The following is a 23,306-nucleotide window of genomic DNA, read 5'->3' on the forward strand; positions in this document are numbered from 1 at the left end:
CTTCCTTAATCATTTGACACATGACCTTTGAACACTTCTAAATATTATAGCATTTTCTCTGGGAAAAAAGTAATATTCTGATTGTCTTGGGAACCTGACCATTGATACACCCTGTATATCATTCATTGCTTTAAATTCATAATGAGGCAGACTTTGAGGCAGAAGGCTAGTATAAAATGAGTACAAACTCACACAGTTTAAATGGTCTTCTAACAATAGTAGCACAAGTGATCCACATTTAATAACCACAACTGGGACCAGCAACTGGGTCATTAAGTGACGTGATCGCTAAGTGAAATTATGACTGTACTTATTATCTTCCTCCAGCTTTCTTTTATTTTATAGACCTGCAATGGTTCTAAATGTGGGGACTGGTCACAAAATTCCTTTTTCATCACTGCCATAACTGCAAATAGTCACTAAATGAGGCAGTTGCTAAACAAGGACTATGTGTAAAATGAAATCGTGCAATATATAAAAAGTGAATTTTCTATAGGTTATTTATATATTTTCTAACAGCAGGAATGCTTTTTAACACAAAAATGTTAAAATACATATTTTTCCCTAACATTTACGTGTTAGTTACAGAGAGTTCAGAGACACCCTCCCTCCCCAAAAAGATCTTGAAAAACTCAGTTTTCAGCAGTTTTAGAAAAGACAAATTCAGTTTAAATATAAAAACTATTGCAAATAAAACTCCCATTGTAACATCCATATACCAGGGTTTAGTATATCCATATCTGGAATACTATATGCAGCTCTGTTCATCATTTTTTTAAAAAAATGTCATACAATTGGGAAAAGTGCAGAAGAAGACAAGCAGAATTAACAGGAAGTTTGAAAACCTACAGTAACCTACAAGCAAAATCCAGAATATTTGGAACACTCTAATATGGAAAAATGGTAACTGAAGAGAGACATGATTAAAACATACAAAATTGTGGATGGCATGGAGAACAGGGAAGAAAGAATTTATCTACCTTTTTTAAAACACTAGGAGAAACATCAGCCCATGAAACTAGCTGGAGAGATTTAGAATGAAGGAAAGCATATCTTCACACAGCACATAAGTAACCTATGGAATTATTGCAAGAAGACATTGTGACAGCTGCTAACTTGGATGGCTTTAAAAGTCGACTGGATAAATGGATGGAGAACAAGTTTCACAAGGGCAATTTGCGCAGGTTTGGAGCCAGCATGTCTCCAAATATCACTTGCAGGAAATGTTGACAGGAATGGGAAACTGTCTCCATCTGCTTAGAAGCACAAAAGGGATATCTGTTTGGCCATAATGAAACAAAATGCTGGACCAAGCTGGACCATGGCTTGATCTAGGAAATCTATTCTTCTATTCTTAGGTCTGATCTTACGTTCAGTATTTTCTACAAAGCAAAGCTGCTCTTTCTAGCAATTTTGCCCAAGGGCAGTAAGAGTCAAGTGATGCACATTAGATCAACAAATATTCTAAGTACATCATCTGAATTGTGACTGAACGTGAAATGGAACTTGGTTTTATGGTGGATGGTTCAAAATAAACATCACTCCAGAGCGGTAACTGCAAAAAGGGTAAATTCCATGGCTCACTTGCTGACTATTGCTCATTGCCACATCATGTTACACTTATTTTGCAAGCTGTGTATGAGTTGCCAACAGTTTTCCAAGTGCAATTCAAAATACTGCTACCGTGTTTCTCCGAAAATAAGACCCTGTCTTGTATTTTTTTGAACCCTGAAATAAGCACTTGGCCTTATTGCCATGCGCTCAAAAGCTCGAGTGGGCTTATTATCAGGGAATGTCGTATTTTGGGAGAAACAGGTTATTGACTCATTATCATTATTGACTCAAGGTCTATACAGACTCATTTGAAAAAGCCTTCCTAGATAGTACTGGCTCACCAGCTTTGTGAGGGAAGAGTTGAGGCCGAAACAGCTGCAGTTCTAGAAGCCTGAGTAGGCCCTCCAGCAATAGTTTTTAGAGGGATTTGATTGTTTGCCAGCAGTATATTTGGATAGTGTGTAAATTGTGATTGGTACTTACTTGATTTGATTTCTATGAATATTATATATCATACTATATTGTTTGGGAGTTAGTGAGCAGATTATTACTCTGGATGTTCATTATACTATACATTTTGTTGGTGTAAGCTGCCAGGAACTTAGTTGCACTAGGTGGTATACAAATTAAATAAATAAATAAATAAATAAATAAATAAATAAAAGATGATAATAATAATAAATAAATTCCTGCCAAGTAAGCATCCATTGGACTCAGTGGATCATTAAGAAAAGAAGAAGGTTAAGCATCAACCAGGACAAGTTCAGTGCTGCCTACAATGGTTTGGTTTTTGAGCTCATGGACAGTGTTTTCAGTACCAGTTTTTTCAAAATTCAATTTTAAAATTGGCTTCTTTAGTCCAAACTATTCAACTGTCTACAAGTACTAATATCTTCTTGAGGTCACTTTCAAAAAGGAAAACATGAAAAGTGACCGTATGCTCACATCTACAACTATCTCACAAGGGTAGGTGGTCCTCAGAGAGTTTTGCTACTCTTAGCCTTTTTCTCTTTAGCTGTTCTTATTATTGCCCCCTGCATGGCCAGTCCAGTGACCATTGTATCTCTGCACTTGATTTGAGACTGAAAAAACATAGCAAGGCTTCATGTAATCTGCCATCTTCTTGATGCATCTTTTCTGACTGACATGAAAGTGTTTTCTATCATTTCACAGGTAGCATGCTCTGCCCTATCATTACATGACCATCAATTGAAATGATGCTGTTTACAAAGCAGTAAATTAAGTTTGCAGAGCCCCAACCTGAAAAGCTCTCTCTTTTGCATCATAGATCTATTTTTTTTAATCCTTCTCTTGTGATGACCAATGCTTTGATGGTGGGCTAGAAAGGGCATCAAAGGAAATTACATGGTTCAGAGTTGAGCCTCCATATCAGAGCCCTTATATTCCAAACATTGTAGTTAATTTGAACAAAGAAAGGAATCTCTCACTCTTCTTAATCTTACAGCCCTGGAAAAAAGTGGGGGAAAGCGGGTTCGGTTCATGACTGCATGATTCACTTAACAATTGCAGTGGTTTGCTTAAAAGGTCATAAGATCAACTCACTTAACAACTGCCTTGCTTTAGCAAGGGAAACTCTGGTCCCAGTTGTGATCATAAGTTCAGGAATACCTGTATCTCAACTTCTTCTTCATGAAAATCTCCAGGGTCATTTCCATTTCCTTCTACAGTTCTTGTGAAGGGCAAATCCATACTTGAGAAACACAGAAGTACCATCTTAAACCAATCTTCTGCTTTCATCAGGCTTTATTCTTTGGATCCCAGGGGACTTGCTAATGCAGCATTTGATCCTATCCGATCCGATCCGATCCGATCCTATCCTATCCTATCCCTATTCCATTCCTGTTCTACTTCTATTCCATTTCTATTCCATTCCTATTCCTATTCTATTCCTATCCTATCCTATCCTATCCTATCCTTTCCATTCCATTCCATTCCATTCCATTCCATTCCATTCTATTCTATTCTATTCTATTCTATTCTATTCTATTCTATTTCTATTCCTATTCTATTCTATTCCTATTCTATTCCATTTCATTCTATTCTATTCTAGAGTCAAACAAAGTTATCTCCAGTAAGTTTAGCTTGCCAGTCACCCATATCTGTGATGCAGAGAGACCATGAAGCAGGATAGGTTGCTTTCCTCTTTCTCACCTTTTTCTTTGATCATCTGCATCCGCATAACTGATCCTGCTTCCCATGGCAGTCTCATTGTTCTGCATTGCCCACAAGGTTAGCAAAGCAGCAAATCAAGGTAAACAGCAAGATTCTTTCAGGGATGCACAGTGACAGTGTTGAAGCCTGCCAAAATTTCTTCCTTAGAAGATTCCACACAAAAAATTTCATGGCTATGAAAACAAAGATACCCACTCTTTTTAAATGCGCTTCTTTTAGGATATAGAAAATGGCATTTATTAATTGCTTTGTTGATTCTAGTGATCAGTTTACAAGGCAACACTTATATGTATTTGAGCTCATTATCACAGTGATTTAAAATATCCAGCTGAGACCCTGAAAATAGGGCATTATACAGAGAAAGTAAAATAATTAAATTAAATGTCATAAAAAGGAGTAAAGAAAACAACAGAAATAAACAATTATATATAATATAAACAATTATATGAAGACTAGAGGTAAGTTGTACAGCATCTTTAAAGGAAGAAAAGTATTGTTAAATATATTGAATGAAATAGAAAATTTCCTAGACAGAAGAATGAAAGCTGGGGGAAATGAAAGTTATAATAAAAAAAGGAAGATACAAGGACAATATAAATGTCATTACAGAACCGAGGAAAATGGAAGTGTTACAAATGTGCTTTGTAACTTTAAGGTGGGCTTAGCAATAGGGCTGTTCTTTGAAAGAGATTCTTCAGGAAACATATTTTATTTATTTATTTATTTTTGTCACAACATCATACAAAAAGATTATATAGTATATAAACATATAAACATATATAGGAAGAAGAAAAGAAAAACAATAGGACAGGAACGGCAGGCACATTTGTGCGCTTATGCACGCCCCTCAAAACAGTCACATTTTTCTCGAGTCTTACATGCAGGCATAGCCAGGAACAGGAACAGGAACTAGAAAAAGATATATTCCATGAGTTCCAATGGACCTCTTTCATTGGATTTGCAAAATCGCAATAACAATCTGTACAAATATAGGCATATTTTTCTGTTCATTTTCTAATAACCTTACAAAATTTCATTTGCCTTTTCATAGCAGCCATTATTCAGCCAGGTTTTTCATTAATACTTCCACTTTTATACCTAAGCAGGTATGCTTCTCTTTGGCAAGGAAAATCTAGCAATGGGTGTCAGATATAGCTTTATTTATAAGATTTATAGTAATGTAAGTTATTCAATTAGTCTTGTTGAATATTCCTCAATATTGGTTGGCTGTAGAGTTTAGATACTTAAATTGTTGTGCTGCAAAGCTTCTTTTGGAATAAATAGCAAGGGATTGTCATTCAGGCAGTATTAAAAACTTATTTCCTATAGCCATCTAACTTCGATTCTGTATGTTTGGCTTGCACATACTGCACATAGCTTGATGCTGCTAGACTGCGCTTCCACTCTGCCTGGATAGACCTAACAGTGATTTAGCTATGATATACACATGAAACTCGTATATCCAAAGCTGGACCTCTGTCAGAACTTGCTCTCGCTTTGCTACAAATGCATCAAAGAGGAGAACAAAACCTTGAGTGAGTTCTGAGAATACTCCAGCTTTCCCCACATAAGACTAGTGACTTGTATATTCACAGCTAGATTATTACGAGAACCGACTCTTCCTCTGTCTGGAAAAGCTGTCTATTCACCTGTCTAGTGGCAGCTGTGGTCAGGGAAGGCCTTTGCATAGGCTCAGGTTGAACCCTTTCCTAGACCAAGAGGCCCCCTCCTCATAGTCATTCATGCCGCATGATTGGGCTCCTGCAGTGTGATGTTCATCTGTCCTTGGAAGTCTCCAAGAAGCTACAGCTGGTCCAGAATGCAGTGCCCTTATGCCTGTTGTGTGAGCCCCACAGGTTTCTATATACAATCCAAGATACTGGTTATCACCTGTAAAGCCCTACAGTGATATAAAGCCTAGATATTTGAGGGACCCCATGCCCTCTCTAGTAACTGGCAGTCCTATTCGCTCCAGTAGGGTCAACCTGCTCTGAGACCCATCAGTTAAAGGGACCCAGAAAGGAGGCTTTCTTTGAAATAGCTCCGGCCCTTTGCAACAGCATCCTTCCGGAGGTCTGCATGCTTCCACCTTGCCTGCCTTTGGAAACCCGGATAGAGATGATTAGGCAGGTCCCTTTTTAATACTGAATGCAATGAAGTTAGGTTGTATCCTTCAGAGGTTTCCCTCTAGTTATGTTTTATGCTTAGTTCTGTATTGTTTCATTCTGGTTTTAGTCTGTAAAGCCACCAGAGTGGGAGGCAGTTGAAAAATGTGATCAATAAATATTATTTTTGAAATCAGTCTTTTCTAATTTATCAATTTAATTTTAAAATACAGGTAGTCCTCAACTTACAACCATTTGTTTAGAGACGGTTTGACGGTTACAACAGCAATGAAAAAAATGACTTATGACCAGTCCTCTCATTTATGACTGTCCCAACATCCTCATGGCCATGTGATCATGGCATGCATTTTCAGCACTTGTGGCATCAGATTCCATCCTTCCCAACCAGCTTCTGACAAAAGTTAATAGGGGAAGCCAAATTCCGTTAGTAACCACATGATTCATTTAACAACTGCAGTGATTCGCTTAACAAATGTGGCCCAAAAAACCCCATCGTGGGCATGACTCACTTAACAACCACCTTGTTTAGTAACAAAAATTCTGGCTTCATTTGTGGCTGCAAATTAAGGACTACCTTTGTTAATTCAGCCTCTAATATAGAAATAGTAAAAATTCTATCCACACTACCTTAAAAGTAGAAGAGACTATCAGAATTTAAATTATAAATTATAAATGCATCTTGTGATATTAACAAATATAGTAAACATCCCACTATCTCACCAACTAAGTCACTAATAAAAATATTTAAGAATAACCCTCCCTTGGTGTCCCCCCTCTCCATTTCTAAAATTATTTTGATTATTGAAGAATACTAGACTACTACCACGTGTAGTGGTACCTCACTAGATACTTCTGTTTGATGGTGAATAAAGGCTCCTTCCCATCATCTATTGTCCTCCTGGTACTAATGCTCTTAGAATTGAACCTATATTTTTTCCCAAATAACTTGTACGAGAAATTGTTGATTATACAGAGATATGGACTGAGGCTTCATCAATGTAATCAGCCATACCAGTACTCTTGTTTTATTATAATACATTTACAATACTTAAGAGACCCACCAAAAGTAATCTCAGAACTAAAGAACTGGATAGGAATAAACAAACTGTTCCAAGTGGAATTGTAGTTCTATATCATGGTGAAAAAATTTGGCTGATTTTTTTTCCGGGTGGGGGGGGACCCCGCCTTTGGGAGAAGTGAAAAATATGCTTTGAGACTGATTTCAAAGATGGGAGTTGTGTCTTTTCCTTACTAAATAGTGAATTGAATATTGTAGAGCATTTTTCATTTCCTGAGTCATCCCTTCAGAAGAGCATAAGGTAGTCAAATTGCAGCAGCTGACTTTAAAAAAAAACCCTGTAATATGGAAACTAATAAATATTGTGTATAGACTGTGCTTTTCTAACAGTCTGCTATGATCCCCAGGTAGCTTTAGCTTTGAAGATTTTTTTTCTCCTTTCTTCCATTTGGCAATGCTAATTTCATATCTATTGCCATGGCTAAATTGTCTCGTGACTTTAATAAAGCATGCATTATCTTTGCTTGATGTCAGTTGCTGTTGATACTTAGTAATATTCCATAGAACTCATGTATTTGATTTAGACTAATGAGTCAGAATGTGCGAAATGTTAGTAAAGAAGTGATTGCATGCTGTTTTTTAACCAGGATCCAAGGGATTCAAATCTGCTTCATCTAGTAATAATGCTTATTTCTCTTGACAACATGACTTCAAATGCACCCTTTCTCAGCATCTCATAACCTACTGACCATAAGTGGCAGTGAGGTATGGGTAGAATTAGGATTTCTATCTTTATTTGTTATTCTGTTTGCTCTTTCTTGCTAATCTCAGGATTTTCTTTTCTACTTTTGTTCCCTAGTTATTCACACATGGAGTATTCTTCCCTTGACTCTCCTCTGGTAGGATGTAGCTAGCCAGGTGCTAGGCTGGTCTGCTTAGGTTTTGTATTTAATACAAACAAATCTCCTTCTAGTTGTAGGTAGACAATCTACCTCCATAGTCTTTACTCTAAGTGAATCTCATTTTTCAGGAAGGTATTTTTCGGGAACATAAAGAGCTTCCTCCAAATAGAATTACGTAAGATCAGCACAGAAAAAGTAAAAATTCCTGTAAAGGGAACGTTGTCTTACCTGAACATCCCTTCTTGGAGAGGGGAAAACGGCCGTCAGGACTGGGTAACTTCTCCTCGTTGCTGATTGGACCGAGTCTTTTAAATTGTTGTTTGTGGTCCCTGCCTCCTCCTATTTCCCTCCAGCTTTTTCGGCGAGGATCCGACTGTAGGCCGTCGTGTCTGACTGAAATGAGAGAGAATTAGTGCCCTCCCGCCCCTGAACCCAGAATAGACAGTTGCCTTGGGTGGGGCTGACGGCCGTTTTCCCCTCTCCAAGAAGGGACGTTCAGGTAAGACAACGTTCCCTTCTCTCAGTCGGGGAAAACGGCCGTCAGGACTGGGACATACCAAAGTCCCAATGTCTTAGCGGGAGGGTTGATGGTGGCTTGTCATTGTTGAGAAAAAACCATCTGCAGGACACGTCTGCCAAACGCAGCGTCAGCCGACACATAGGAGTCCACCCGATAGTGTCGAATGAACGAAGAGGGAGTGGACCACGTCGCCGCTCTGCAGATCTCCTCGATTGAAGCCTGGGCTCCCCAAGCGGCAGAAGAGGCTGCGCTCCTGGTAGAGTGTGCCGTAATCTTTCGCGGCACCGGGAGAGACTGACTCTCATATGCTGTGGCAATTGCAGCTCTAATCCACCTGGTCAGAACCGATTTGGTCACCTTCTGACCCAGAGAAAGTGGTTGGAACAATACGAATAGGGCCTCTGTTTTACGGAAGGCCGAAGTCCGTTCAATGTAAATTTTCAATGCTCTCTGCGCGTCTAGAGTGTGCCACACCCTTTCTAAGTGGTGTCTGGGATTAGGGCAGAAATTAGGCAGTACGATTTCTTGTGCCCTATGGAATTGACTGTTAACTTTCGGGAGGAAAGTAGAGTCCAGACGGAGCACTACCCTATCGTTGAAGAAGGTGCAGAGGTCGTGACGAATTGATAGGGCCGACAATTCCAAAATCCTGCGTGCCGAGGTGATGGCTATCAGAAAGGAGATTTTTAGTGACAAAAACCGAAGAGAGGAGTCTCTAAGTGGTTCAAACGGCGACTTAGTAAGAGCATTGAGAACCGCGTTCAATCGCCAAGATGGGAAGCGGTGGACAACAGGTGGGTTGACATTAGTAGCCCCCCGGAGGAACTGTTGAATGAGAGGTTCTTTTGAAAGGGATACAAGAGAACCACATCTTAGCACTGAGGAAAGCGCCGCTATTTGTCTCTTGAGAGTATTGGTCGCCAGCCCAGAATCTAGACCGTGCTGGAGAAAAGCCAGAATGTCCAAGACCGAAGCCGAAGAGGCTATTATACCTTGAGATGAGCACCACCCCTCAAATGTGCGCCACGTGGCCTCATAAATCCTTTTGGTAGAGTCACGGCGAGATGCCAGCATGGTGGGGATAACCTGATCAGGAACCCTTGCCTTAGCTAAGATGCTCCGCTCAATCTCTGCTAGGCATAGCCACTGCGGTTCTGGATGTAGAACTGGTCCCTGGCAGAGAGACACCTGGTTGTCCGGGATCCTCCACGGTTCTCGGATTGATAGGGTCATCAGGTCCGCAAACCAGGGTCTCCTGGGCCAGAAGGGGGCGACCAATATTAACTCTGCCTTCTCCGTGAGGAGCTTCCGTATTACCCTGGGAATCAGTGGGATTGGTGGGAAGGCATAGAGAAGGCCCGGAGGCCATCTGCTGCGCAGGGCGTCCACTGACTCCGCTCCCCGAGAGGGAAACCTCGAAAAAAACCGAAGTACTTGATTGTTGGTCTCGGAGGAGAATAAGTCCACCAGAGGAAGTCCGAAGCGGGATGACAACTCGTGGAAATTTGCCGGGGACAAGGACCATTCCGATTGGTCGATAGTCTGGCGGCTGAGGGAGTCCGCTGTACAATTGTCCGTCCCCGCAATATGTTCCGCCTTCAATGAGCGCAGGTGGGATTCGGCCCAATGACCGAGGGTGAGAGTTTCCGTCATTAACGAGCGAGAGTGAGTGCCACCCCACCTGTTTATGTGCGCCTTTGCCGTCACGTTGTCCGTGAGGATAAGGACATTCCTGTCCCGGATGAGATCCTCGAAGGCTAGAAGTGCCAGGCGGATGGCGCGCAATTCTAGAAAGTTGATGCCGTGACGGACTTCTGAGGGAGACCACTTGCCTTGGGCCAGGTGTTGATCCAAATGTGCTCCCCAGCCCGATAGACTGGCATCTGTGGTGATCACGTCCCTCACTGGTTCCCTGAAGACCGAGCCTCTGGCCACCACCTCCGGATTCCACCAAGCCAAAGAGTCGGCCACCTCCCGTGGAAGACTCACCCATCGTTTGGATGAACTGCACCGTTTCCTCTGGTGTGGCAAGAGGAACCACTGAAGAGGCCGACTGTGGAGGCGAGACCATGGAATAATATCGTATGACGACACCATTTTCCCCAGGAGTTGGGAGAGTTGGTTCAAGGGAACAGACCGTGATACCCTAGAGATGCTAGCTAACTCGGCTAAACTAAACTGACGTTCCGCCGACAGATAGACCATCGACCTTTGTGAATCAATTTGTGCACCCAAGTGGACAATGGAGGTGGAGGGGATAAGGTGGCTCTTCTCCCAGTTAATCGAGAACCCGTGTGATTGTAGTGCTTCAATGGTCAAAGAGATATCTCTATTTGCCGTTTCCTTAGCAGTTGACAGAATGAGAATATCGTCTAGGTAGGCCTGAAGCCTAACCGGAATCCCCCGAATGTGGGCCATTAGCACCGCCATGACTTTCGTAAAGACCCTGGGGGCCGAGGACAACTCGAAGGGTAAGGCCCGGTATTGATAGTGAGAGCCATTGAAGCAAAACCGGAGGAATCTACGGTGATCTCGTCTAATGGGGATATGTAAGTAGGTTTCCGTTAAATCAATAGAGGCCATGTAATCTCCCTGCCTAATGCACTCCAAGATGGAACGTAACGAGTGCATTTTAAAAAGGTGGTACACAATGTATTTGTTAAGGGCCTTAAGGTCTAGAATAGCCCTCCAGCCCCCCGACGGTTTGCTTACTACAAAGAGCCTGGAATAGAAGCCCTGTTTATGTTGATCGATAGGGACCAATTGAATGGCTCGGATAGCCAGCAGATGTTTGACCGCAGACTCCACCAGGGAAGCACTAGAGCTGCGATAGGAAACAGGACAACGAACGAAAACCGTCGGGGGGGTGGAAAGGAACTCCAGGGCCAAACCCTGTCGAATGGTATCCCGGACCCAACGGTCTGAAGTGGAAAGATCCCATTGGGAAGAGAAATAAGCCAGCCGGCCTCCAATGGGGAGATCTGCTGCGGGACTATTTGAAACGGTTGTACTGTTTACCCCGCCCCCCTCGGAATGGTTTACGGGCCGTGAATTTGGCCCCTGTTCTAACCTGATCGGCCCGTTGGGAGTTTCCTCTGTACAATGAAAATCTTCGTCGAAACCCCGACCCTCCGAATTCCTGGCCACGAAAGGAAAAGGAAGAAGAAGCCGGGGAGGCCGAGGGGCGAAAATAGGGCTGTTGTCGTAGTTCCCCTCGTTGAGATAGAGAGGGCAACACCTTCTTCTTGTCCTTGGTTTCTACTAGGATCGGGTCTAGAGAGGCGCCGAATAAGTGTGTGCCCGCATAGGGGGAGGAAGCTAGGCGCCATTTATTTCTGGTGTCCGCTCGCCAGTGGCGAAGCCATAAGAGTCTGCGGGATGTGACCGTAGACCCGATTGCTTTGGCTGAAAAACGGGCTGCGTTCAGTGTCGAATCGGCGGAGAACTCTAAGGCTGCAATCACCTTGTTAAGGTCCTGATGAGCCCTCACGTCTGATGCTGGTAAACGGCCCTGAAGCTGCTTGAGCCACATAATAGATGCTCTATTAAAAAATGAAGATGCGATGGAGGACCTGACTGACCAGGCCGAGGCCTGATGGGATTTGACCAAAGATTGGTCAGCCCTTTTATCCTCTGGACAAAGAGCCTCATTCTCTGGACCCGTGACGTGCGAGGTTGTTGTTAGTGCCACTACCGGAGCATCCATGGTGGGGACCTGCAAGATGTTCTCAAGATCTGGAGCACAATTATAGAACTTTTTGTCTGTGGCATTGGGGTTAGAACCCGAACCCGGATGCGACCACTGACGCTGGATCACATCAACAAACATTTTAGGTGCAGGGATAGTCTCTGCAGCCACCGTGGGTTCCACGAACAGGTTAGATGAAGTGCTAGGCAGGGCTGGAGGATTAGCTGGGGAGGCCGGAACACCACCTAAACCCGTGGTTGCCAGGGCTTTGAACAGGAGTGAACGAAACAAGTGGGGTTTAAAGAGCCCCACAAATGAAGGCTGGTCCGGCCCAAGACCCTCGTCCTCTGACAAGGCCTCTCCAGTATCCTCTTCTTCGGATACTGAGGCCTGGCTGTCCTCCTCAAGTGATTTTTCTCATTGAGAGCTAAACATAGCTGATGCTGAATTAGAAGTGTCTCTCCTCTTTTCCCCCCTACAGGATTTGGAAGAAGAAGAGGACATAGTTCTTCGTTGAAAGGATTGAGCTAACTCCTGACGTATAGCCTGTTGGATCATTAGACTAAAGGAGTCAGGAAGCTGAAACACTGGTAGTTGGGGCAATCTGGTATCAGCTTGGTGCAAAGGAACTCCAACTCCTTGGGACACATTAGCTGGCTGAGCCGGTAGGGAACCAGGATAATTCTGAAGTTCCATCTCAGAAAGAGTGCGGAAAAATGGGGTAGCTCCAGCCTGACCCGTAGGCAAGGGGGAAGACCTGTCTGGAGATCAGGATCCAGACCCCTGCATTGGCTGGGAGAATAGATCTGGGCCTTGGGGATCAGGAAGGGCCCCAGCATTTTGCTTCCCCCTTTGTTTTGGCGAAGGGGACCGGTGAGCCCTCTTGGAGGCCTTAGTGAAGACCCTTTCTAGCACCCTATGGCACCTCTCTTCAGCCCGTGCCCCCTTCTTGGCCTTGGCCCTGGATACTTTTTGCCCCCTGGAAGGGGAAACTTGAGGGGCTGTAGATGGACCCTCCCCTGGGTCCTCCAGACTTAAGTCCTCCTGGGTGGAAGCAGGCAAGGCTGGCTGGGTATTACAGGCGTCCGCCATTTTGAAAATCTCCCGCCAATTTATGGCCGCTTCAGCCTACTCACAGTTTCCTTTGATCCACTGGTTCCCTGAGGGGCTGCCGCTGCTTCGTTGGTGCTGTTTCTAGGTTTCCAGCGGCAAACTTCCAAGCTCCCCTCTCTCTCTCTCTCTCTCTCTCTCTCTCTCTCTCTCTCTCTCTCTCTCTCTCTTTATTATTTTTCTTTTTTTTTTTCTGATTATTTTCCAACTGCTTAAAAAGCAATCCACTGAACTCCTCCGTCCGCCTGCAGCCTTTTTTTTTTTTTTTTAAAGGAAGGAGACACAGAAAAAAACTTCTGAGGCAAGGCAGGGTGTGCTGCTCGCCTCGCGGCTTCTGGCGCGGCCGTTGAGTTTTCCTTGCCGCGAGCGGGAGCGAGACGGGGAGGAAGAGAGAGAGAGCGAAATTAGCTGCCAATCAGGAGCGCTTCGGGGACAAGCCCGTGAGCCGCTCCGAAGCCCTTCAAATTGTTCCGGCAGCTCTTCGCACTTCGGGGGCAAGCCCGTGAGTGCTGTTTTCAATGTTGGCTAGCTGGCGAAATCGCCTGGGCGGCCCTCAGCGGGCTCAGGAGCCAGTCCCTTCTCACCGCTCCAAACCAATAAAAAAATAATAAAAATAGAAAAATAAAATTAAAAAATTCAAAAGTATCGCTAGAGGAAAAAATAAAAATAAAAATTTTTGAACTAACCACAAACTTAGAACCTCCAAACCAGAAAATCCAGTCTGAGGTAACAATTAACGCTGCTGGTCCTTAGCAAACCGAGTTGAAAAAGCTGGAGGGAAATAGGAGGAGGCGGGGACCACAAACAACAATTTAAAAGACTCGGTCCAACGAGGAGAAGTTACCCAGTCCTGACGGCCGTTTTCCCCGACTGAGAGAAAGATGAAGAAATTGTTCACCATTTTGTGCACCTAAAAACTAGGAAGGAAAGCAGCAGATTTTTTCCTGAGATAGTCTGTATAAAAGCTGAAAGGACCTGATTTGTCTGGTCAAAATGATCAAGGGTTTGCAAACATGCTAGAAGAGGAAAGACTCACGGATAGAGGAAAGTATTAGAGAGCATAGGATGCCTCACAAATAATATGGTTGATAATGAATTATTCTACTTTCAATGTCATTTAGAACTAGTTGAGGGTATTGAGGAATCTTTCTAACCTTTATGATGAAAAATCCACCATTTCAAAAATACATCTTTTGAGGAACTTCTGTACTGTAACAAGAGACTAAGATATGAAAACATGGATTTGCATATGAATGAAATGCTTGATGTGGCAAGACCTAAGAATCCAACATGAAATGCTAATTGCTTTACTTCTAAATTCTTAATCGATGAAACAGTAGTTTCTTTCTTAGAAATGAAAGATGTGGAGCAGATCTTTATAATAATTGACTTTGAATTCTGTAATTCTGAAAGAGATCAAGTATCTCTGAAGAATCATAAAACTAAGTTCAGACCAACAGCACTGTGGCTCATCTGTATGCCAAGCACCCCAAGAAAGACAAACCAAAATCGCCAGCGTACATATATTCCAAAGAGAATGGAATCAATCCACAACAGTGAAAGAAAGGCAAAGGACAGAGTACAATCTAATAAAATTCAGGAGGAGAGATTACTCTTGTCTTTCTCCAGTACACAGGATGGCTACATATCACTTATTCATCACGGTGTTTCTCAACCTTGGCCGCTTTAAGCGGTGTAGACTTCAACTGGATGGGGAATTCTGGGAATTGAAGTCCACACTGCTTGGCCAAGTGGCCAAGGTTGACAAACACTGATCTAATATATGGAAAAAGGGACATTCTGATCAAAAGAAGCCATATGAGCAGAGATTAATGGCAAGATTAATACAAGACCAAAAAACAAGCAGTATACAATATCCCAGTCAAGGAACTATCAACATACTAACAGCAAATAATGGCAAACAAAATTTAGGAACCACCAAGGACACTCACACCAACACTGCAAGGGCAAGCCATTAGGTAAAGTTTCCCCTCGCATATATGTGCTAGGCATTCCTGACTCCAGGGGGCAGTGCTCATTTCCGTTTCAAAGCCGAAGAGCCAGCGCTGTCTGAAGACATCTCCGTGGTCATGTGGCCAGCATGACTAAATGCCAAAGGCGCACGGAATGCTGTTACCTTCCCACCAAAGGTGGTCCCTATTTTTCTACTTGCATTTTTTATGTGCTTTCGAACTGCTAGGTTGGCAGAAGCTGGGACAAGTAATGGGAGCTCACCCCATTATGCGTCACTAGGGATTCGAACCGCTGAACTGCCGACCTTTCGATCAACAAGCTCAGCGTCTTAGCCACTGAGCCACCATGTCCCTTCCCTGGATATAAAGAAGGATTTAAAAGAAACCAAAGCGATATAACCCAATATGATGAATTAGTTATAAAATATATTCTTTGATAATATGAACTTTTTGATGTGGATTTTGAAGAAAATAAAATTAGAGCAACAACACAACAACTATTTAAATCTCTGGCACAAGAGCTTGGAACATAAATTGGAGAATTAAGCCAAAGGCTTGAAAATATGACCACATGTGGGGCTGCTCAAATATCATTCTAGATTAAATTGAAAATGGATACAATAAAAGAGTAGGAAAGGAGAGAGCAATAGGGAGCAGGAAGGAGGGGAGAAGAGAGGAAAGGAGAGAGAGGGATAGAAGAGAGGGAGAAGGAGAGGAATTATTATTTATTATTATTATTATTTATTAAATTTTTATACCGCCCTTCTCCCAAAGGACTCAGGGCGGTGTACAGCCAAAAGATAAAAAACACAAAAATGTACAATTAAAACAACAATTTAAAACCGAGCATATTAGAAAAAATGGCCAACATTTAAAAGTTTAAAATTTAAAATTATAAACCATATAATAATAAAACCCCAGTTAAAATTTAAAATATTAAAAAATATTAAAAAATTAAAGGGAGGGGAAAGAAGAGTAGAAGAGAGGGATAGAAAGGGAGGAAGAAGAGAGGAGTGGGGGAACCGGAGGGGAAGTAGAAGGGGAGGAGAGGAGGAATGAAGAAAGTAGAAAGGAACAGAAGAAGAAAGAGGAGGGAAGAAGAAGAGGAAAGGTTGTAGTAAAACAAAGAAAAAGAAATGATAAAAGAACAGCCCCGAACAAATAAAAATGAAAGTTAAAGGATAAGATGAATGATCAATGATTAATGTTGGATAAGAGACTGTATACTTAAATATGCTTATGAGAAATAAAAATTAAAAAAATATGCAAAAAGAAAAAAAAGAAAATATGACCACATGTAAATCAATCATAACAACCCTGCTATTGGATCAGGACAAGATACAGGACCATTTTTTTTCCAAAAGAAGAGATAAAGAAACAAAGGAACCCTCAGAGTTTATTCACAGCAATATTTGTAGGTCAATACAAATATACTAGATGGAAAATTATATATTTGTTATCTTCTATAGATGACTATTCAAGATTTACTGACCAAACAAGAAGATCCAAGAATTAGAGAAATTCAAAGAAATGTGATTTAGGAGAAAGCCTCAGGTACTGTGCACAGATAATATGAGATGAACATAAAGTAGTGACAAAAGCAGACTGTACAAAAGAAAACACAGAATAAAATGGCAAATAGCACTTAGACTTATATACTGCTTTACAGCCCTCTCTAAGACGTTTACAGAGTCAGCCTATTGCCTCCAACAATCTGGGTCCTCCTTTTACCAACCTCGGAAGGATGGAAGACTTAGTCAACCTTGAGCTTGGTGAGATTCGAACTGCCATTGTTCTGGCAATTGGCAGTCAGCAGAAGATGATGAGATATATGCTGCAGTGATGCAATATTGGGAAGAAACAATCACTACATCCACCAGTGCAAATTAGGTTCCCAAGCAAAACTATAAATGCAATCCCCTATACCATACATTTTAACATGGAAAGCAGCTCAGTGTAGGATACATGACAGGTTAAGATTTAGGCTTGTATGTCAGAAGAAAAGAGGATCAAACTGAATTTGCAGATGTATGACAGAAATCATGGTTGGATACAAAAAATACGTCTCGGTATACAAAATCCTAGAATCTGCTCTACACCTGTCAAGATGCATAGTGTTACCGATTTTGATGAGGAGAAAAATAAAATTTGGAGGTGTCAGAACATGTTCCCCACATCTAGTTAGGCAGTGAGCCAAGACTAGAGGCTTCAAAGGAAATCTTTATCACAAGCTGGTATGGCAGAGTAGGTAGGAGAAAATGAGGTGCCACCGATCAGATGATCAGAGAGATCCAAGAAAGGCACTCCACCCTAAAGGCTTTCCTAGTGTTCAAAGAAGGAGGTAACAAAACTCTGCTCACTGAAAGATATCAAGAAAATATCAGTCACTGAGCCAGAAAAAAAAAGGGAAAAGCTGCATAACCAGGGGTGAAATCTAAAAATTTTCCCTACTGGTTTTGTGGGCGTGGCTTAATTGGTGGGTGTGGCTTGGTGGTCAGGTGACTGAATGGGCATGGTCAATAGTAATAAATAATAAAAATAATAAAGTATACAAAACTTGGGAGGCACCGGTCTACCTTCTTTAAAAATAGAGGCGCCGGTCTACCAATTGCCTTTTACTGAGAGGCCCTGGTCTACCTTCTTTAAAAACAGACCCCAGTCTACCAATTGCCTTTTACCTGCAGGCCTCAGTCTACCTTCTTTAAAAATAGAGAACCCGGTCTACCAATTGCCTTTTACTGAGAGGCCCGGTCTACCTTCTTTAAAAACAGACCCCGGTCTACCAATTGCCTTTTACTGAGAGGCCCAGTCTACTTTCTTTAAAAACAGACCCCGGTCTACCAATTGCCTTTTACCTGCAGGCCCCGGTCTACCTTCTTTAAAAATAGAGGCACTGGTCTACTAGCTGCCTACAGTGCTGATCAGCTGCAGTACGGCCCTTTGAAGTGCTGTGGCAGTCATTTAAGGCTGTTTGCAGCTATATCACCACCGAGCGCTTCAGGGACAGAAAAGAGGAACAGCAAGGCATGGGCATTGGGGGAGGGGGCAGGGATTTTTGCTACCAGTTCTCCGAACTACCTGCCCCCATCGCTACTGGATCGCGTGATCCGGTCCGAACCGGGAGCATTTTACCCCTGTGCATAACCAAATCTCTTCATAATAATGACACATAAAAACTTGTCAAGACACCCACAGGAAAGAAAATAAATGGGTCTTCAAAGCCAATGCAACATGGAAGGGAATTAGCCAGTACCATAAGGTCCAACTAGTGTGTAAACGATACACAAGTATGTCAAGGATTTATGATAAAACTTTTGCACCACTTATCGAATATATTTCTATAAAACAACAGAATTCATTGACTCTGGGAATAAAAATTGAAAAATTTCCAAAACATTGCAGACCAAGAACAGTGGGATAATTTAGTTGCATTAAGTGATCAGCACTCTCCCAGTTAATTCAGGCCTGGGTTGGAAAGATTAAAAATGATAGGAAGGCTCCACCTTTATATTTTTATTAATAAGTGGAGTCCAAGATACACAGTGGCTAGAATGAAATCCAGTTATTGTCAGTGTTCTGAGTAACGCACCCATTGAAAGCTCCAGGTTCACTTCAACTCTGAAGTGAACCTGGCTGAAGCCATCTTTTGCTGCCTCATAATTGCCAGTTACCACATATACTGTACAACTATTGCTTTCAATTACATTTTTTGGTGACATAAACATGAATTGCACAGGATAACGCTGTTCAACTAACTCATTTAAGGAATAACAAAAATGTACGAAATTTAAATATTTTTAGTTGGGGTACTTAACTTTCCAAAATTAAAACATTAAATATTAAATAAAATGCAAATGAAGTAAAATGAAATAAAATACAAATCTAACTGTTATTGCTGCAGAATATCAACAAAATAACGAGAATGTATTTTTTAGGACTATTTAGAACTATTTTTCTAGAATAAGGAAATTCACTGACAAGTATCTCAGACTTTTGATTACATTAGTCTGCCTGGGGTTATCAAAAATGGAAAGCATAGTTGGATTGAGAAAGATCAGCTTAAAGAATATAAGAATAGTCTGACTGGATCATGTCAAGGCTCATCTTAGTCCAGTGTTTTGTTTGTCACAGTGGCCAGCCAGACTCTACAACCTGCTCACTCTCCCCATCACCCTGATGCCTACAAGAAAGAAGTTTTCACTTACTCATAGTAGGAGAGAAAAAAAAACTATCTTGAACAAGATAGGTGGGGTTGAGAAGAAAAACCTTAAACCCAGTTCCTATTGAAATAGTCCTAAGGAAAATAGTCATTTCAACTGTTTAATTGCACTGCAGTTTGTTCTTACTAGTTGATTGCTGATCAATTGGACAATGAGATCAGTGAAAGATCAAAGCAACGTGGAGGTGGCAGCATCATGATTAAAATACCATCCTAGTTTACATATGTCACCTGCTATTTTGACCCTATCCTATCCTGTGGACACTACTGAACTAAAGAGCACAAACGTGCCTACCATTCCTGTCCTATTGTTTTCTTTCATTATATCCAATTAATATAGTTATTACATACTTATGCTTATATATATATGCTTATATATTATATAGTTACTTTCATGCTTATGCTTATATATACTGTTGTGACTAAATAAATAAATAAATAGATGTAGGGAAGAAGGGCTTTATTGTGGCACTGTGAGCTGCAGCCAAACAGAGAAAGAGAGACTTATTGATGAATGCTGCTGATTTTCAAATGGGCTGTAGGGATGGTATTTAGCCAAGGGATGCTAAATGAGAGCTTCTTTTAACAGGTTTTGTTGTTTGTTGACATAAGCAACAAGCAGACATGGCTCATGGGTTCCTGTGGCTATCTGGACAGGTTCATGAAATACTTCATGAACAAATAGAACAAACATGAGGAAATTTGCACTCCTATCTACTTTATTCTCTCCACTCAGCATGAAAGACCAAGAAAACTTTTGAGTAGACGAAGGATAAGCTGAGGGTAGGCAAGGAAACCAAGGGCCGGTTTGACAGGTGCTTTTTTCCTTGCACAAATGAGATTCCATACCACCCACCTACTGTGTACATTTGATGGGATTTTTCATATTTAATTGATTATGAAATGGTTTGCTAGAAAAAAAGGATTGTCTTTAACAGTGAAGCCAAACTATTATTTCTGAGGAAAAACTATCTAGCCTCCTGTCTCTCGAGTTAAAACAAAATGTCAGGGCATTCTGTAACATAAAGGAATTCCTGCTTGAGGTCTGGGAACTCTTCTGGAATTTTAAACAGAATGATAACCTAACTCTACCTCTGACAAGAAAGCAAGAGGATTCCCATTGGGTGGGAGATTAACTGTTTCACTCTAACCATTTCAGTTGCAAAAATAAACAATGCTATCAATTTGTTTTCCGTTAAACCCTCCCTAGCTTTTTTTCTCTTGGGAGAAGAAGAAACTCACAACAAATTTTCTGATGGGAAAATGCCTCCTCCTTCCTAGACTGAGGAGTCATTGCTTCAATAAGCGGTTCCCTTTCTAAAGCTCTTACATAGAGATAAATCATGTGGCCCAGGAAACAGTTTCAGACACTTGGTTTTCAATGAGTTTTTGGTAACTGTTGATAGCAATTTGTCAGCCACAAAATCAAGCTAACATACTTAAAAAGAAATTTCCTTTAAAGAACATTTTTTCAATGGGTAAAATAATAAAGAAATAGAAAAGTAGACTAGAGTAAATAGTAAAGAATAGTAAGAGTTTTGCAAAATATGTTATTTACTTGATTTATAGTGGTTATAAATATATTATCCCAACAAGGCTTAGCAATTTTTTTAAAATCCAGACTTTCTGGAAATTTAGGTGGAGAGCTGAGTTCAGGATTGATCACACCAGGATTTGGCAACATGGGGCACCAGGGCGCCATACAGGCTCTAAATCCTTTTTGGGGACTCTTCAAAGCTACTATTCAACTTGCTAAAAGTAACCGTTTCTAGCCACTTTGAAGTGAGAAACATTAAAACAAAATAAAGTGTACTGTAAGTCCTAAAAGAATCTTAGTCAGCATTAAAAAGCAAAACAAAAACCCCTCCCCAAACTTAAAGAAAACTCATTTGAAAATCCTGGCTTCACTTAACCCTGCCAGGCAAAATTATTATGCAACCTCTGTCATTAAAAGTTTGCCTGCCCCATTTCTAAATGTTCCTACTTTCAATCAAATTATAATTTTTTATTATTATTTCAGCTTGTTCATGTTTACTACACAATGGTATGTAGTAAAAAAAAGCTGAAACTAAAAGACAGGAAGCTTTACAACACTAAACTATTATTTGATTATTATGAACTCAGAATACTGTAGTTCTGTGATAGATACCTCTTGCATAAGAGATGCTGGTTTGAGAAAATAGCTTAAGTTCTACAAAATAAATCTTGGTCTATCCTGAGTTTTAGATCTATATTCTAATGGAGCAGAACTTTACTGTAATGGATTCATTTAAAACCTCATGTATTTACTTCACTAAATGACTGAGCCAACATATTGTTGGTAATCTTAGTTGGTAAAGCTAGAAAATCTGGCAAATCCCCTTGAAATCACCAAGATCTGCTTTATTCTGAATTTGGTTAGTTTTTAGTTATCCTTTTTTTTATTATGAAACTTTGTTTTGTAAAATAATAGCCTAATAATGATTGGAAGCAAAAAAAAAAAACTTATCTCCCTAGCCAACAGCCAAGAACTCAAAAGATTAAAAGGCATAATGTGGATGGCCATGAATTCTAAAATATTCAGTGGGAATAGACTCATTCTCTCATATTAAAGCTATTTTTAAAATCCTTATTCCTTTATCTAAATATAAATAGTTTATATTTGGTACAACAACAGTGACTTTTTTCTTGCCAATCCTGATTCAAAACAAACCCTGATTCAACATCAATAGCTTGATAAATATACAAATATTTTTCCTAGCAGTGTCTAATTTCCTAAAAACCAGTATATCAATAAATTAATAAGACTTACAATCAGGTCCAAGACTAGTAAAGTTTATTCCTATGAAGAACATTGTGGTTTATTGGTTACACTGATGCACATGTAGAAGTATTAATTTCAAGTTTTGTTTTGGGGCATAAGTAAAGACAGCATGTAATAAGTAATTTAGTATTTGTCATGAAAACCTTACCAAAATGTACACAATAATAATTGTAGCCACAGTAGACTATTTTGTGTTTTACTGGGCGCAGTTTGTAAAATTATGAAATGTTTCAAAACTGTATACCAAAAAAAAATTACAGTTGGTATATGTAGCTTTGAGAGATAAACTAAATAGATCTGTCATGGATATTGCTAATTTCAAATAGCTAGAACTGAGAGAGAAGGAGTAGGGAATCCAGATGGAGGCAAAGACATGAGGGAAGTGGTAGTTAAACCTTCATATCTCTGTAGTCCCAACTGAAATTATACGTCCATTGACTCTACTATTCACAATGGCAGCTTTTTACTTACATGGCATGAATAAGGGAAGAGAATTAACTGTTCTAATTTCAATCTGGATACTTGACACTGCAATGGATATTTGATTTTAAAATAAAACAAGACATTTATTTTAAATCACATCTAATTTGGCCCTTAAGAATCATTTGAAATATGCTAGAAAGACTTAAAAAGTATACATTCTGTTTATGGTTTAGTGTCCAAAAATGTGGCTACCCACATTTCATTGAAACAGGTTTGGTTTAGTTTTCAAAACTTTCATCTGTTGGTGATAAGAGGACATGAAGGTCTTGTATGCATTGAATGTTTGTATTATGTTATTATTCAAAATCTCTGTGCCTTTTAATCTTCATTTTTTTTCTTTGATGTAAATGTCTAATTCCATATTTATTCCAGGTTGATCTAGTTCCTAGAGATGCTGGCGACGATCGACACTAATTTTAACATTTACCTCTAAATTTATAGGCAGAATATTGAATGATGTATCTTCTACTGAGGCTTTCTTCCATTCCCAATGCACTCAGTTCTGTTTTAATGGGATAATAAATAGAAAATTATTCCTCCATAATTAAAGTGCTGAATTCAAACTAGCCCATGATGTTTCAAAGTTTACCTGGAAATTTTCCTTATGTATGTTTCAAAAATGCATTTTCTTTCTAATTTCACCCTCTCTTTTACTTTCTCCCCACAAAACACTCTTAACAGTTCCTCCAACTGTTGAGGAGTAAAAATCAGAAAGCT

The 23,306-nt window shown here is 40.5% G+C and overlaps 1 protein-coding gene and 1 long non-coding RNA gene across 5 annotated transcripts in view; one reads left to right on the top strand and one right to left on the bottom strand.

Moving 5' to 3' along the window:
- Window positions 1-23,306, top strand: part of CACNA1C (calcium voltage-gated channel subunit alpha1 C) — a 614,085-nt gene that overhangs the window by 504,448 nt on the left and 86,331 nt on the right. The window lies entirely within an intron of this gene.
- LOC131202698 (uncharacterized) overlaps window positions 1-23,306 on the bottom strand; it is a 144,729-nt gene that overhangs the window by 32,391 nt on the left and 89,032 nt on the right. For 2 of the 4 annotated variants that reach the window (XR_009156198.1, XR_009156199.1), the window contains one exon: window positions 22,053-23,091. The exons of the other annotated variants lie outside the window; for them this stretch is intronic. This is a non-coding gene — a long non-coding RNA (uncharacterized LOC131202698). Of the gene's footprint in view, window positions 1-22,052; window positions 23,092-23,306 lie in introns of those variants that run through there. 4 annotated transcript variants of the gene reach the window in all.

The sequence above is a fragment of the Ahaetulla prasina genome, chromosome 7 (genome assembly GCF_028640845.1).
Source record: "Ahaetulla prasina isolate Xishuangbanna chromosome 7, ASM2864084v1, whole genome shotgun sequence".
NCBI classification, from domain to species: domain Eukaryota; kingdom Metazoa; phylum Chordata; class Lepidosauria; order Squamata; family Colubridae; genus Ahaetulla; species Ahaetulla prasina.